The sequence below is a fragment of the Magnolia sinica genome, chromosome 14 (genome assembly GCF_029962835.1).
Source record: "Magnolia sinica isolate HGM2019 chromosome 14, MsV1, whole genome shotgun sequence".
NCBI lineage: Eukaryota > Viridiplantae > Streptophyta > Magnoliopsida > Magnoliales > Magnoliaceae > Magnolia > Magnolia sinica.
This window is the reverse complement of record NC_080586.1, coordinates 30,456,835-30,470,494: the sequence shown is the minus strand read 5'-3', so window position 1 is coordinate 30,470,494 and position 13,660 is coordinate 30,456,835. Positions and strand designations below refer to the sequence as shown.

General features: G+C 38.7%; 1 non-coding gene across 1 annotated transcript; it reads left to right on the top strand.

The window, feature by feature from the left end:
* Positions 1 to 1,131: 1,131 nt before the first annotated feature.
* On the top strand, positions 1,132 to 1,238 carry LOC131226564 (small nucleolar RNA R71). The gene has a single exon (XR_009161937.1). It is a non-coding gene; the product is annotated as a small nucleolar RNA R71 (small nucleolar RNA).
* Positions 1,239 to 13,660: the final 12,422 nt, after the last annotated feature.

Genomic DNA, 13,660 nt, shown 5'->3' with positions numbered 1-13,660 from the left:
TTAAACATGTCGAATATCTCATTAAAGTTGTTTCCTTTCTTAACTGGTGCCAGACGTTAAGGAAAAGGTGCTTTAGGCACATAGGATGACACATGAGTGGTACCTGGAGAGTCAGAGTGCTTTTGGGCTTTCAATGCATTAGTATGTCTCTCCGCTTCATTTTGATCTTCTGATTTGGAATTTAATTCTTCCCTAGGCATCTCTACTTTATTCTCGATCTGTTTACCGGACCTAAGGGTAATGATTGATTTGCCTTGCTCATGATATTGTTCTTGGTTTGAATTAGAGCCAATCTTATACTGTCCTTCTAGATTTACCACAGGTTGACTAGGGAACTTGCCCTTCTCTCTCTCACTCAATGTGGCAGCAAGTTGACCCAACTGTACTTCTAGCTTGGCAATGGATTGCGCATTTGCATGTAAGCTTTGTTGGTTAGCTAGTAAAGTTTGTTGGGTGTCTTTTTGAAATTGAAGTGAACTTTGCATAAAAAGATTGAGTGTATCCTCAAGAGATGGTTTCCTAGATTGTGGAGGTACTTGTTGATACTATAGAAACTGCTGAGGTTGTTGACAGCCAACTTAGGGGTACAGTTGCATTGGAGAATTTCCAGATGGTCCTCCTTGTTGTGGTCCTTTTGCCCAAGAAAAATTTGGATGTCTAGCCCACCCTGGGTTGTAGGTATCTGAGTAAGGATCATTCCCAGGTCTCCAGAAGGTGTTCATAACATGTACTTGTTCAAAGAGAAATTTTGAAAATGCTGCATCAGATGGACAAGATTGCGTAGGATGGGCGGGGCTGGAACATATGGCACATGACTCAATTTGAGTTGTTTGTGGAGGTCCATTATTCAACATCAAAGCATCAACTTTCTTTGTCAGGCTATCAATCTTGGCATAAAGATTTGGCATGACTCCTATCTCATATATACCATCTTTCTTCTGTGGTTGAGGACTTCTTTCACCTCTATTTGAATAGTCCCATTGCTGGGAGTTTTCACACAAGGTTTCAAAGAAATTCCATGCTTCAACATCACTTTTAGTCATGAATGACCCTCCACTGGTGGCATTAACCATGCGATGATTTTGGGGTGTCAATCCATCATAGAAGTATTGAACCTGCTGCCACTTCTCAAAACCATGGTGTGGACACTTAAGAAGCAAGTCCTTTCATCTTTCCCAACATTCATGAAAGTGCTCACCCTCTTTTTGTGTGAAATTAGTAATTTCTCTACGGAGAGCATTAGTTTTGTGAACAGGGAAGAACTAATTTAAGAACTTCTTAGATAATTGGTCCCATATAGTGATAGACCCAACTTCTGGAGAATTCAACCATGCTTTTGCTTTATCCTTCAAAGAAAAAGGAAAAAGGCGCAAACGGATTGAATCATCTGAAAATTTTTGGAACCTAAAGGTAGAGCAAATTTCTAGGAATTCTTTCACACGATGGTATGGATCCTCCTTATCTAAACCATAAAAGGAGGGCAACAATTGTATGACCCCGGGTTTAAGTTCAAAGTGTGCTTCCGTGGTGGTGGGCAACACTATGCATGAAGGCGCATTGAATTGGACAGGAGTTGAATAATCTCTAAGAGCTTTAGTTCTATTATCGTCCGCCATTTCAAATAGGATGTTTCTAAATCTTCTACGAAAGGTTCTTTCTATTTCAGGATCAAAAGGTGCTAGTTCTATGTTCAGAGATATATGTCCTAGCATAAACTATATTATTGCAATGTACGAAAGAAAAATAAACTAAGATGTAACCTAAGAGAAATAAAACTAAAAATAAAAATTATGAATTCCTAAAAACAAGAGAAAGCTATGTAAATGAGAGTTGGAATGAAGAACCTGGAAAAGGAGATGATGGATGTCTGAAGATTTGGGAGCTCCTCCTTTTGAAGATAATCTTATTTAGCAGCTTCCTTCCTCAATTCTTGTAAACATAATAAAAACAAAAATAAATTAAATTTCCTAAAATAATGCTAGAAAAATCCTAAACAACGGTTAATTTCTAAAAAAGAAAGTTTCTAATCTTAGAAATAAAAAGCTAAGTTAGCTTCTAAAAAGGGAAAAATTTCTAAAACTAGAAAATAGAAAGTTACTTGAAAGAAGAATCTAAATCTAAAATTAGAAAATAGAAAATTTCTAAAAAATAAAACCCTAATTCTAAAATAGAAATTAGAAAAAGTAAAGAATTTAGAAAGGGATTACCAAAATAGAAGTTTATGTCAGGACCCTACAAAACAGGAAATAGGTTAGTTTCTTAAAAAAAACTTTAACCTAAAGTTAGAAAAATCCTAAGACTATGAATTATGATAAAAGAGAATCCTAAATCCAATTGGACCGAAACAGTCCCCAGCAACGGCGCCAAAAACTTGATGTTTTAATTTAAACCAATCTGATTTAAATGATTTTAAACTCGCAAGTATACAAATCAGATGTAGATATGGTACGTATTACGAGATCGTTCCCACGAGGACTGGTTGTCACAATTCGAAATTTATGATTCTTCTTAACTAATCCAGTAAATGGTTGACTAGTGATTAAGTAAACTAAACAAAAATCAATGAAAAGGTAACCGAGAGCAATAAGGAAAATCCAATCAAGGAAAAGACTAGGACTTTCGAATCCACCCCTAATTATCATAACCCTTGTTTTACCTGTTGATTCACCCTAATTCAGATTGATATCAAAATAAATAAAGCGCACTCTATGTCCTTGGTCAGACACACAGAATGTATAATTTCCTAAAGCATGTGGATCACATCTTTCCATCCATGGTCAGGCATGGAGAGATGTAGATTCCTATTTCTTCCTCTATAGGAAACCAGTTCATGGTCAGACACAAGCACCTAGAATAAGAATCCAAACAACATCCACATCTAGACTTTGGTTAAGCTCATAGAATGGAGAAGTACGAAAATTTCAGTTAAGCACACTAGAGAAAGAAACAAATCAATCAAGTCAAGATGAATTCAACCATAAACAAGAGTCTTTCAAATTAAGGGCTTCATCTCAGCCCTAGCTACAAGATTAGCAATCCATAAAATCAAATAAAAAGAAGGAACTATAAGATTTAAACAATAAAAACATCTCCCTTCTCTCTCTTCTTCCTTCCTCTCTCTCTCTTCTCTTGCTACTCTTTCTCCTCTCCCTGGCTCTTCCTAAGCTCTGGCTCCTCTCATCCATGTTTTGGAACTCTTTTTATAGCTGTTGGAGTGGCTGGAGTGGTGGAAATCAGATTTGGAAAGCTATCGCACGCGCAGCGAAAGCCTTTTCGCAGCTAAGTTCGGGGCTTCATAACTCTTGCGTTCCTTGTATTATGTCTGTAAAATCAATGTCTCTTGGGACGTTTTTTACTGTTATACATGATGGATGGTTCAGATCTGCCATATGATCAAAGATGGTGGCCCACAACCGCCTGAAAAAGTCAGTTTTCGCGGATGTGCGAAAGCTTTCGCACTCTTTTGTTGTCGTGATCGGTGGGCCCCAAAGAAGCATTTTCAGGGAAATTCACCCCATCCATTAGATTCAGGACAAATTTTCAGTCAAGAATGGATGGTTTTGAACTTCCATTGACGCGGCCCAGAGAAGAAATCACAATAAAATCACTTTTGAATGTTGCAGGGCAGTCCGTTTGTGGCCTCTGTAATGAGCACGTGTGTACACATGGGCACCAACGGTCAACGTGGGTTCGACTCTTTCGAGCCCCTCTACATGATGTACAGCTTAGATAATCCATCCGGATGATGGACGTGGCCCACCAACTTCCACAAAACGGACGCAGTCCGTCCGTTATGAAGGAAGAAGGAAATCTCCTTCTTTCCTTTTTTTTCCTCAGTCAGAGACAGTCAAACCGTCTCTGCATTTACTGTGCACAGCTAGTGCACTTGTGCACTATGCACACTCTGTTCGGGTGGGGTCCACTGCAATGTTCTTGAGAAATCTCATCCATCCATTTAATTGGTATTCCATTTAAGGCGTTTATTCCGAAGTTGAGGCATATTCAGATAGCAGGTAGGCCCCACTTAATGAATTAAGGGGCTGATTTGGCCATTGGGCCACTTTCTGAGATATCCAATGGATAAAATTTTACATGTACGGTTAATTTATGGCCCCCAGGCTATGTATGAAGTTTCAAGCCAATCGGATAGCGGGAACCATGTGATCTTGCATTCTGCACTAATTTCGGGCCTCTTTAACGTGTACGGCTTAATTTCCTCGAATCCCTGGCTTGTAAATCCTTCGATCTTAGTCCTCTGGAATCCATCCCCTGCTCTGATGACTTCAGAGCGTCAAATCCACATTTTTAATACTCTTTTTCAATCTACGCTCCTGATTACACCCTGTAACAAAAACATAATTATAAGTATTTCCCTTTCAGTATTGTACTCAAACGATTATATTAGTGGATATGTGATGATGATGTTGCCTTTGTGATTTGGATAATCTTGTGGTTATGCTCATTACGAGATAAATGTACATTGGAAAATCCTCCTTGTAGGATTTCAGGATCGGAATCTGGCGTATATACGTTGGGAGCCGAGAATGGGGTACTACGGAGGCTGTTAGCACTGGATTCGGCGATCAAAAATTTTGTGAGCCCGGTTTTTGAGTTTGGGGCATGACAGATACCATAACACTTACAGGATGTGGCTCTTTGTGATGTATATTAGGTCTGTGTCAAAGGCCCATTAAGATTGTATATGGCCCATTATGTCGTGTATGAGGCCCTTATGTGAGGTCATGATTTGTTTGGTCCAATGTGGACCACTCCTTGGGAGCAATGTTGGTTAAATGTCTTCATTGATGGGCAGTGATGGTTAAATGTCCACATTGTGACCTTCCCTTAAGCCTGGTTAGGCCCATTCTCATCATTCTCTAGTGGGTTAACCCAAACGAATGGGCCCCATTGATAATTCTTGGACCATCATCGGCCGTCCATTTATGAACACCACCTTGTGTTGAAATCGATTACCGATTTTTATTGAGGTTGATTTTGATTGTTGAGGTTGATTTCGATTCCGATTGTCGGGAACAATTGTTAAGGCCGATTCTGATTTCGATTCTGATTGTCAAGGCCGATTATCGAGGCCGATTTCGATTGTTGAGGTCGATTGTTGAGACCGATTCTGATTCCGATTATCAAGGCCGATTCCGATTGTTGAGGCCGATTGTATAGGTCAATTGTCGAGGTCAATTATCAAAGCTAATTCTAATTGTCAAGGCCGATTCTGACTGTTGAGCCCGATTGTATAGGTCAATTGTCAAGGTCAATTATCGAGGCTGATTCCGATTGTCGAGGCCGATTATCGAGGCCGATTTTGATTCTGATTATTGAGGTCAATTTCGATTGTTGAGGCCGACTGTGTAGGTCGATTATCGAGGTCAATTATTGAGGCTGATTCCGATTGTCGAGGTTGATTCCGATTGTTGAGGCCGATTCTGACTATTGAGGCTAATTGTATAGGCCAATTGTCGAGCTCAATTATCGAGGCTAATTCCAATTGTCGACGTAAATTGTCGAGGCCAGATATCGAGGCCGATTGTCAAGGCCCAATGTGATGTATATGCGGCCCGTATTTAAGGCCCATTGTGATGTGCATTCGGACCGTGTTTGAGGCCTAATGTGATGTATATGCAGCCCATATTTGAGGCTCATTGTGATGTGTATTCAGCTCGTGTTTAAGGCCCAATGTGATGTATATGAGGCCTATGTGATGAGGCCCATTGTGATGTATTAGAGGGCCAGGCGATGGAGCCCATTGTGATGTATGTTGGGCCCATGTGAAAGGCCCATCATGATGTGTATTAAGCTCTTGAGTGATGTCCATGGTGTTGTATATTTGACCCTTGTGTGAGGTCATGGGTCCACTATATGTTAGGCTCTATGTGGGCCATTCCTTAGGGGCAATGTTAGTTAAATATCCACATTGTCGATGCCGGTTATTGATACCGATTATGAGTATGTGACAGCATAGCATCATAATACATGCCCATATGCATCATCTGCATGTTTATTATGAGATGTGGTTGACCATTGCATATGTCATTAAACAGGTTATTACGAGACTCCCTGATAGGCGAAGGTTATCTCACATGAACGCACGGTATGCGCAGGATTAATGCATGACTGGATTGTATGACTCATGCACCTTGCATTGTGTGTTGTAATTATTGTAAGCCTTAGTAACATCAGGGTTGTAGCCTCCACAAGCATATCGTGGAAGGCCAGATGGGACACAGAAAATCTGTTATTAGCATCAGATTGTCATAGATGGCCCTGGGTGAAAATTTCTAAACCCTCTTGGTACCAAAGGACGCCCCAACGTCGAGACCGAGTGGATACATGAGCACCCGAATGCCAAATACTAGGAGGCCGTGTCTCCCACTGTATCGTGGTCAGTTGGGAGGGGGTGTGGCCTTACTCATCCGAGAGTAGGGGGTATAACTAGGCTGAGTTTGACCAGCTCGTGAATGGGTCTGTTATCGACATGCCTAGTAGATATTGGCAGACTACTAGCCAGGTGGATAATGAGATCTCTTCCACTTGCATGGTCACGCGTCAGTGGGCAGCCATTGCATGTAGAGTTAACTAGACCCCGTTGATGATCCCAGAGATGTACAATACTGATTTATAAAGCAGAAGTTGCATACTCAACATTATATTCATTCATTCATTTACTATCCACTTGGGCTAGTGGTGCGTAAGTAATCGTTATGTGTACTTCGCAATGGCCAGGATTTTGGTTGGGGCGCGCAACTAATCTGAGATCAGGAGCTTACCACATTGAGTCTATCTATCCAAATTTAGGTATGGGACTGGTTTGGATAAAATTCCTTTGTAATAGGCCCCATAGCTTACGATACCATGTATTATCATCCTGAATTCATACTGCAGCTTGGTCATTTCATTTGCACCACATATTGCATATTGCATTACATCCTCGGTATGTGGTATTCTGGGTTGCTATGTTTCTGCATTTATATGACCTAGATGAGGTTGATGGTATTCGTAGCTCTTTTGAATTGCATATTGGATTGCATCCTCGATATCTGATATCTAGTTCATTATGACTTCGCATTACATAGCCGATTTACATTACTTTCTCATTTGCACTACATATTGTATATTGCATTACATCCTCGACATATGGCATTCTGGGTTACTATATTTCTACATTTACATATCCTGGATGAGGTTGATGATATCCTTATGGACTTGTCAGTATTTCTGCTTACTATGATATCGTATGATTCATGATCTTACCAGTATTTCTGATATTGTATAATTATGACATTATATTGAATACTTGGCACTTACCCCGTGTACACATTTACACCACCCTCTAAGCTTTCTATAAGCTTATGCACGACAGATGTGTGCAGGTGATGTTAGGTTGCAGAAGCATGAAGCTTGGAGCATGTAGCTGACTTCTAAAGCTTTGATTTTGACATATGTATTTCTCTTTCAGCATTGTATTCAAATGTTTATAGCAGTGGATATGTGATGATGATGTTGCCTTTGTGATTTGGGTAAACTTGTGGTTATGCTTCTTACGAGATAAATGTACATAAGAAAATCCTCCTTGTAGGATTCCAGGATCGAAACCTGGCATACGGGCGCTGGGATCAGAGAATGGGGTACTACAGAGGCTGTCGGCACCAGATTCAGCAATCGGGATTCCTGTGAACCTGATTTTCAGGTTTGGGGCGTGACAGCCAAGCTTGAACTCGGTTCGAAATTTTTTTAAGCTAAAAAAATAACTCGACTCGGCTCGAACTTAGTTTGGAATCAAGTCGAATTAAGCTTTTTCGAGTCGAGTAAAGCGAGCTAACTAAGCTAAATTGGTTCGTGTACAACCCTAATGATCGTGGACATTAGGTGCTTAGCTATCATATTCTAATTTAATCTGTTCAGACTGGTTTGCAGCATTACACTAGCTGACAGTAAATGAGTTGGACTAAATAATAATAACTATTATTCATACCGGTCGAAAGATATGCATTTTTGCACTGAAAAGAGTAGGGTTTTATTATATTGGAATGTCATGGATATCAAGCTCTTCATTCTCTATTGAAGTTATAGATGTATTAGTTTGCTGGAGACTTGTATTAGAATTGGCCTCTGTGATTTTTTTTAGATTGATTGCTCAATTAGTAGACGTGGCCAATTATTCTTTTAACTTAAGACGAGTTTGTGAGATCTTTCTCTAATCGTTTAATCATTAAGCAACTGTAACTGATTGTATTTCCAGATCGAGGTATGTTTTCATATGATCTTTCTTTATCAAATTGATTTTTGATGTGTTCACAACCCCAAGTGTAAGGTCGTGATGTAGTAATAACTTAGTGGGACCAAGGTCGAATCCACAGAGACTAATCTTGTATATATATGAAAACAACTAGAACTAGGACTAGAAGAAAATCTAAATATGAAATTGGAATATAAAGGAGTAATTATGTTGATTGAAACTTGTGAATTTAAAGGTGGGAACTAGGGTGCCAAGGATCCACTTGTAGCTATTGGGATGCTACCTTACTTGATTCAAGAGATCCAATTAAAATCAGAGTCATATCTTATCCAATTGGAAAGGGAGATGCTCAAATCTCTGAACTTTTCATTGATCTAGGCTCAATAGAAGAGGATTGTGGAGGTTAGAAGAGATTCCGTCACCAAACCATGCCCAGGAGACAATGATAAACAACAGGATTTACCAATCCCACAATCTCAAAGAAGAAAAGAAGATACTTAAAGCTATCGCAGCGTCTACTATAATTTGAGTCATAATAACCCATTGAAAACTGAAAGTATTCCTTAAAATCAATTAGAAATCAATGAAGTTCAACATAAACATGAATCAAAGCAAAGTAAACATCCTAATCACGCTACAAGCTTCACCTCTTAGCCCTAACTAACAGATTTAGCCAACCATAGACATGATTGAACTAAGAACTCTTAAATAAAACATAAAAATAACTAAGGAAAAAGAAGAAAAACTCTTTGTGGCGGCTCTCCACCCTTTTTCTCCACTCCTTAAACCCTAGATGATACCTAAGAATGTCCTAAGGACTCCTATTTATACTTATGAAGCTCCACCTTATGCACCAACTTGGAATTTCCACAAACCGACTTAAATTACGCAGTCCGCAACTTTTTCACATTATGCTTCGGTCGGCCCGAAGTAGAGTCTGAAGTTGAGTTCGAACTTGGAAAGGATTCTATTTCAGCAGTTGCCTGATTTCGGTCAGACCGAACTTAAGTTGTCGATTGGACTAAATTAATCTTCGGTCGATCCGAATTAACTCTAAAATTCATCATTCTTCCCTGGAGCTTTTTGTGCACTTTCGGTCGCATTAAATCCTCCTTTTAGTCGGACTAAATTGTCTATCGGTCAAACCGAATTAGTTCTGAATTTTATCTTTGGTTGCTGGACTGTTTTGTGCAAGTTCGGTCGGACCGAACATAGGTTCGGTCAGACCAAACCTGTCTGTTTCTGCTATAGATTTTGCAATCTTTCAAGTTCTTTTTTTAGCTTTTGTACTTAGTTTTCTTGGATCTTTGGCATGTGAATTCTTTATTATTAGTCTTCTAAGATCCAACCTTTGGCTTGGTGATTCTTGAGCATTAAATCCATGCTTTTAACATTATTTTCAATCCAAGCTCTTAGATTTACCTTGCAACACAATCATGCATAAAATATACTATTAAGTATTATCATGATCATAAAACTAAGATATAAATAGGGGAGAATATGTAATATTTGACACTCAACAAGATGCACATGACCAATCATGTTATGTCATGTATTACTACTAATCATGGACTTAGGCTGTGAATCACCACCAACTGAAATAGTGGTCGGCCAACTTGGAGCCATGCCCATTCTAACTCCACAAAGAAGTGGTGTACCTGATGAGAGGACTGACTGAAATTTTGTTTGAGGTGATATCCATGTTGTGACCTACAGTTTGCGTGGCACAAATTCCATTCATAAGTGGCAAGTTGCCCGAAAAGCTTTCACTGGACTGTCATGTTAGTTTTGCACCATTTAATAAAGGTGGTGTCTCTTGACACATACACATAATAAGGTGGTGTCTCTTGACAACCTGGACTGTCTAAATCACTGACAATATGTGCTTGGAGCATAATAAGATAAATTGCATTGAGAAGATTATAGTGACTATCCAATTTTACTTTCAAGTTTCCATGACTCACTATTTTACTTTCAACCATCCATTTAATAGCCATTCGTCGAATAGTTACGATTAGTTGATCAGAGCGACTTTAGATGTATGCTCCACTACGGTGGAACCCACAGTTTGATGGTCTGGATAGATGTACATCATGCGGCCATGTGTGTAGGATGACCTTTGTATCTGGTCATTACTTTAGTATTTGACATTGACTTCAAAATTCCTAAACCCTAAACCCTTAAAAATAAATTTCCCAGAGTTTCAGTGTACATCACTCCCTCATCTGTCGGTCATTGAAAAAACCCCACACGTGAGAACATGAAACTCTCAAACACTCTACTCACATGCACATCTAATCGTCTATGACCATTCACATGCTTACGCGCTATATCTAATAACTAGAAATATCTCAACGTGAGGAAATGGGTAAACGAGGCATACACAAAGGTATCTTACACATAACGTTATAACATACTTGAGAGTCTATTAGATGTAGAAACCTATACCAAAGTAATGTTACTAATGTATTTAATAAACGGTGCACCAAAAGCAAAAGGCTATCAGCAATCTACCTCACGCAAAGTTACTGGGGGAAGGAATATCATGGCCTTGTCGATGGAGACTTAATGTCAGGCTCCCAACGATATGATTTCTCTCCACCTATGGAGAATTTAAGCCGTTGGATCTCTTCTGCATGTTGCCTTGCTAATGTTGTAGGAGTGGCCATGAATTTTCTTGAACGAGTTTAGAGAAAAGGAGAGGGAGGAGAGAGAGAGAGGAGAACTAGGGTCCCTTACACTCCTGTAGCTACGAGTGTGGGCCTAAGATGCATACTTACAGGTTTTCCCACCTTAAGGGTGGCTTAGGTTGCTTAGTTGGGGGTCATTCGGGTAGCACGGTTAAGTTTCAAGATCGCTTGGCGGAACCCAACATTCTACGAGTCTAAGTATGGCTCCCAGGCTTGCTCAGCTGTCCTTAGAACTTCCAATGGTTCCAAGCGTTCTAGTGGGGTATCCTTGCCTAAGGAGTGGTGTATTCTATTTTTCACGATTGGGCTGAAATTGCGTGGTGGGATGCCACGGGCTATGTATGAAAGCTTAGCAGAGCCAAGGAATGATGGTTGTGTCCTAAAGGTGGGTGATTAGGACTAATTAAAACTTATACTTTTTAAACACAATTGCCTACTTACACTAATATATAAATTAAACTAAGTAAGGCAATTAACTCTAAGGCTTCCAAGCCATTAGAGAGTCCAATCACATTGACTACAAAGGATGTTGCAATTAAGAAACTAATATATAAACATGATAATGTACATGTGTGTGTGGGATGTGCTAATCATCAACACTAGCATTCATCTAATCATGCATACATATAATTAAATATTCACCGCATAAACATAATTAAACAAGTACTCAAATAATAATCCCAAAAACAAGCACGTGTAGTGTTCAATGTCTCTACTCCACTCCGAGCGGGCGCACTTTACCTATGAGTGTACCGGATTACATTATTGGATGTTTTAAATTACTTTCACCTCTGAAAAGGCCGAGCTAAACGTTCTAGAAAAGGGGGGTGAATAGGACTATGTCAAATTAAAAATAAATGCGGAATACAAAGATAGATAATACAATCAAATAATAAATAGCACAAGTAAATAACAACTTCAAATGCACTAGTCTTGAGAGGTTGATACAAACTTAGTTCTAAGGATAACCTAACACAAAAAATCAAAGGCTTATGGCAAGACAACCTTACTAAAACGTTTGTAAGTATTAAAAATCCAAACCAATAAAAAGGCAAAGGAAATAAACTAAGTTATTACAACATTCATCATACGTGGATAAAGTAAATTACAACATTCACACACATAAACAAATCCAATCATCCATCACAATTTCAGGAATTATAGTGGTTCGTTTGTCTGTACACCAACTGTTTGAAAAATAGTAACACAACTACTCCACTCCTAATACCCACTCTATCGGGATATTAGCTTTCATTATGAAAAAAGTTTTCTATGGTTCACCTTAAAATATTCACAATTGTGTCTTTAGATGGGCTTACACAATTACAAAAATCCTACACTCTGAGATTTTCTGAATTACCTCAGACAAAACCAAAAATGAGATTTTCTGGCACAACCTCACAAACCACAAAAGATACACAAATATTAAATAATACTTATCTAAAAAATTCTCCTTCTGAAGAAGCACGATAGAACCAATCCAATGTAGATGAAGATGTTCAATGTCCAGTCTCACAAATGAAAGGTTCTAAATCTAAATGATTTTTAGATTAATTCAGCCTGGGTTAGCTTGATTTGATTTTGATCTCAAAGAGGATAAAATCACAATTCCCTTCTTTAATGAAATTGAGTTGAATGGAGATCACAAAATCAAATGTAAAAAGCTATTTAAGAGAATTTAAAATGAACACAATATAGCTTAATAAATGTAGGAACTTATCTCTCAGAGTGATGGCTTGATATGGCTTGGAATGAATGAAAAACTCTGAGATTCGTCTCCTATTTATAGGTTAAAATTTTTTTCTCTCAACTGGTCGAAGGACCAACCAATTTTCAAAATTTCTAACGCAATAAGATAAGGTTATTACTCGACTGGTCGAGCAATGCACTCGACTGGTCAAGTGGGACCAAAAAACCTTACTGGACTTTGAGTCGAGCCTCCAAGACCAGTCGAGCACTATTCACTCGACTAGTCAAGCAATCTCCACGACTGGTCGAGGGTCCAACAGAAAATTCTAAAAATTCATAACAAATCTTGGACTGTTCGAAAAAACTCTTGGAATGGTCGAGCCAGAACTTGGACTAGTCGAACAACGATTAGAACTAGTCGATGAAATGACCTATAAACTTATGAAATGACCCACATAGCATATACAATGAATATGACCTAATCTATGGTCAATCTAGGGCAACCATACCTTGTTTGTGAGTTTGAACATTTGAAACATCGTTCGCTCTACTAATTCATACACTTGACATACTTAAAGGTTGTCTTCAAATCTTGAACTTGAGCTTGAGTAAAGACTTGAGATCTCGAGTCTTTAAAGTACTGAACTTGAAGATTAAACTTGCACTTGAGCCTTAAACTTATACTTGTACTTAAGCTTAAAATCTTAAATTTTGACAACGCTTCTTCAACTTGAATACATAGAGAAGTTCAACGTAGACTTGGACAACTTTAAAATGCACGAAGTCGATCAATTCATCACATCAACACTTGAGATTCTAAATGATTTAGCACAACAAAATTTGACAACTCTGGGTGATAGATTTACAATATAGTATTTACAGTCTCCCCATTTGTCAAATTTGTGACAAAACCAAATAAAGAATCATGCACCAGTTATCAAATAAAGAACCCTGCACAATAAAGAAACATGTACTAAATGTGCAATAGTTACTCTCCCCCTCAATCATTACTCCCCCTCAATCCAGGCGA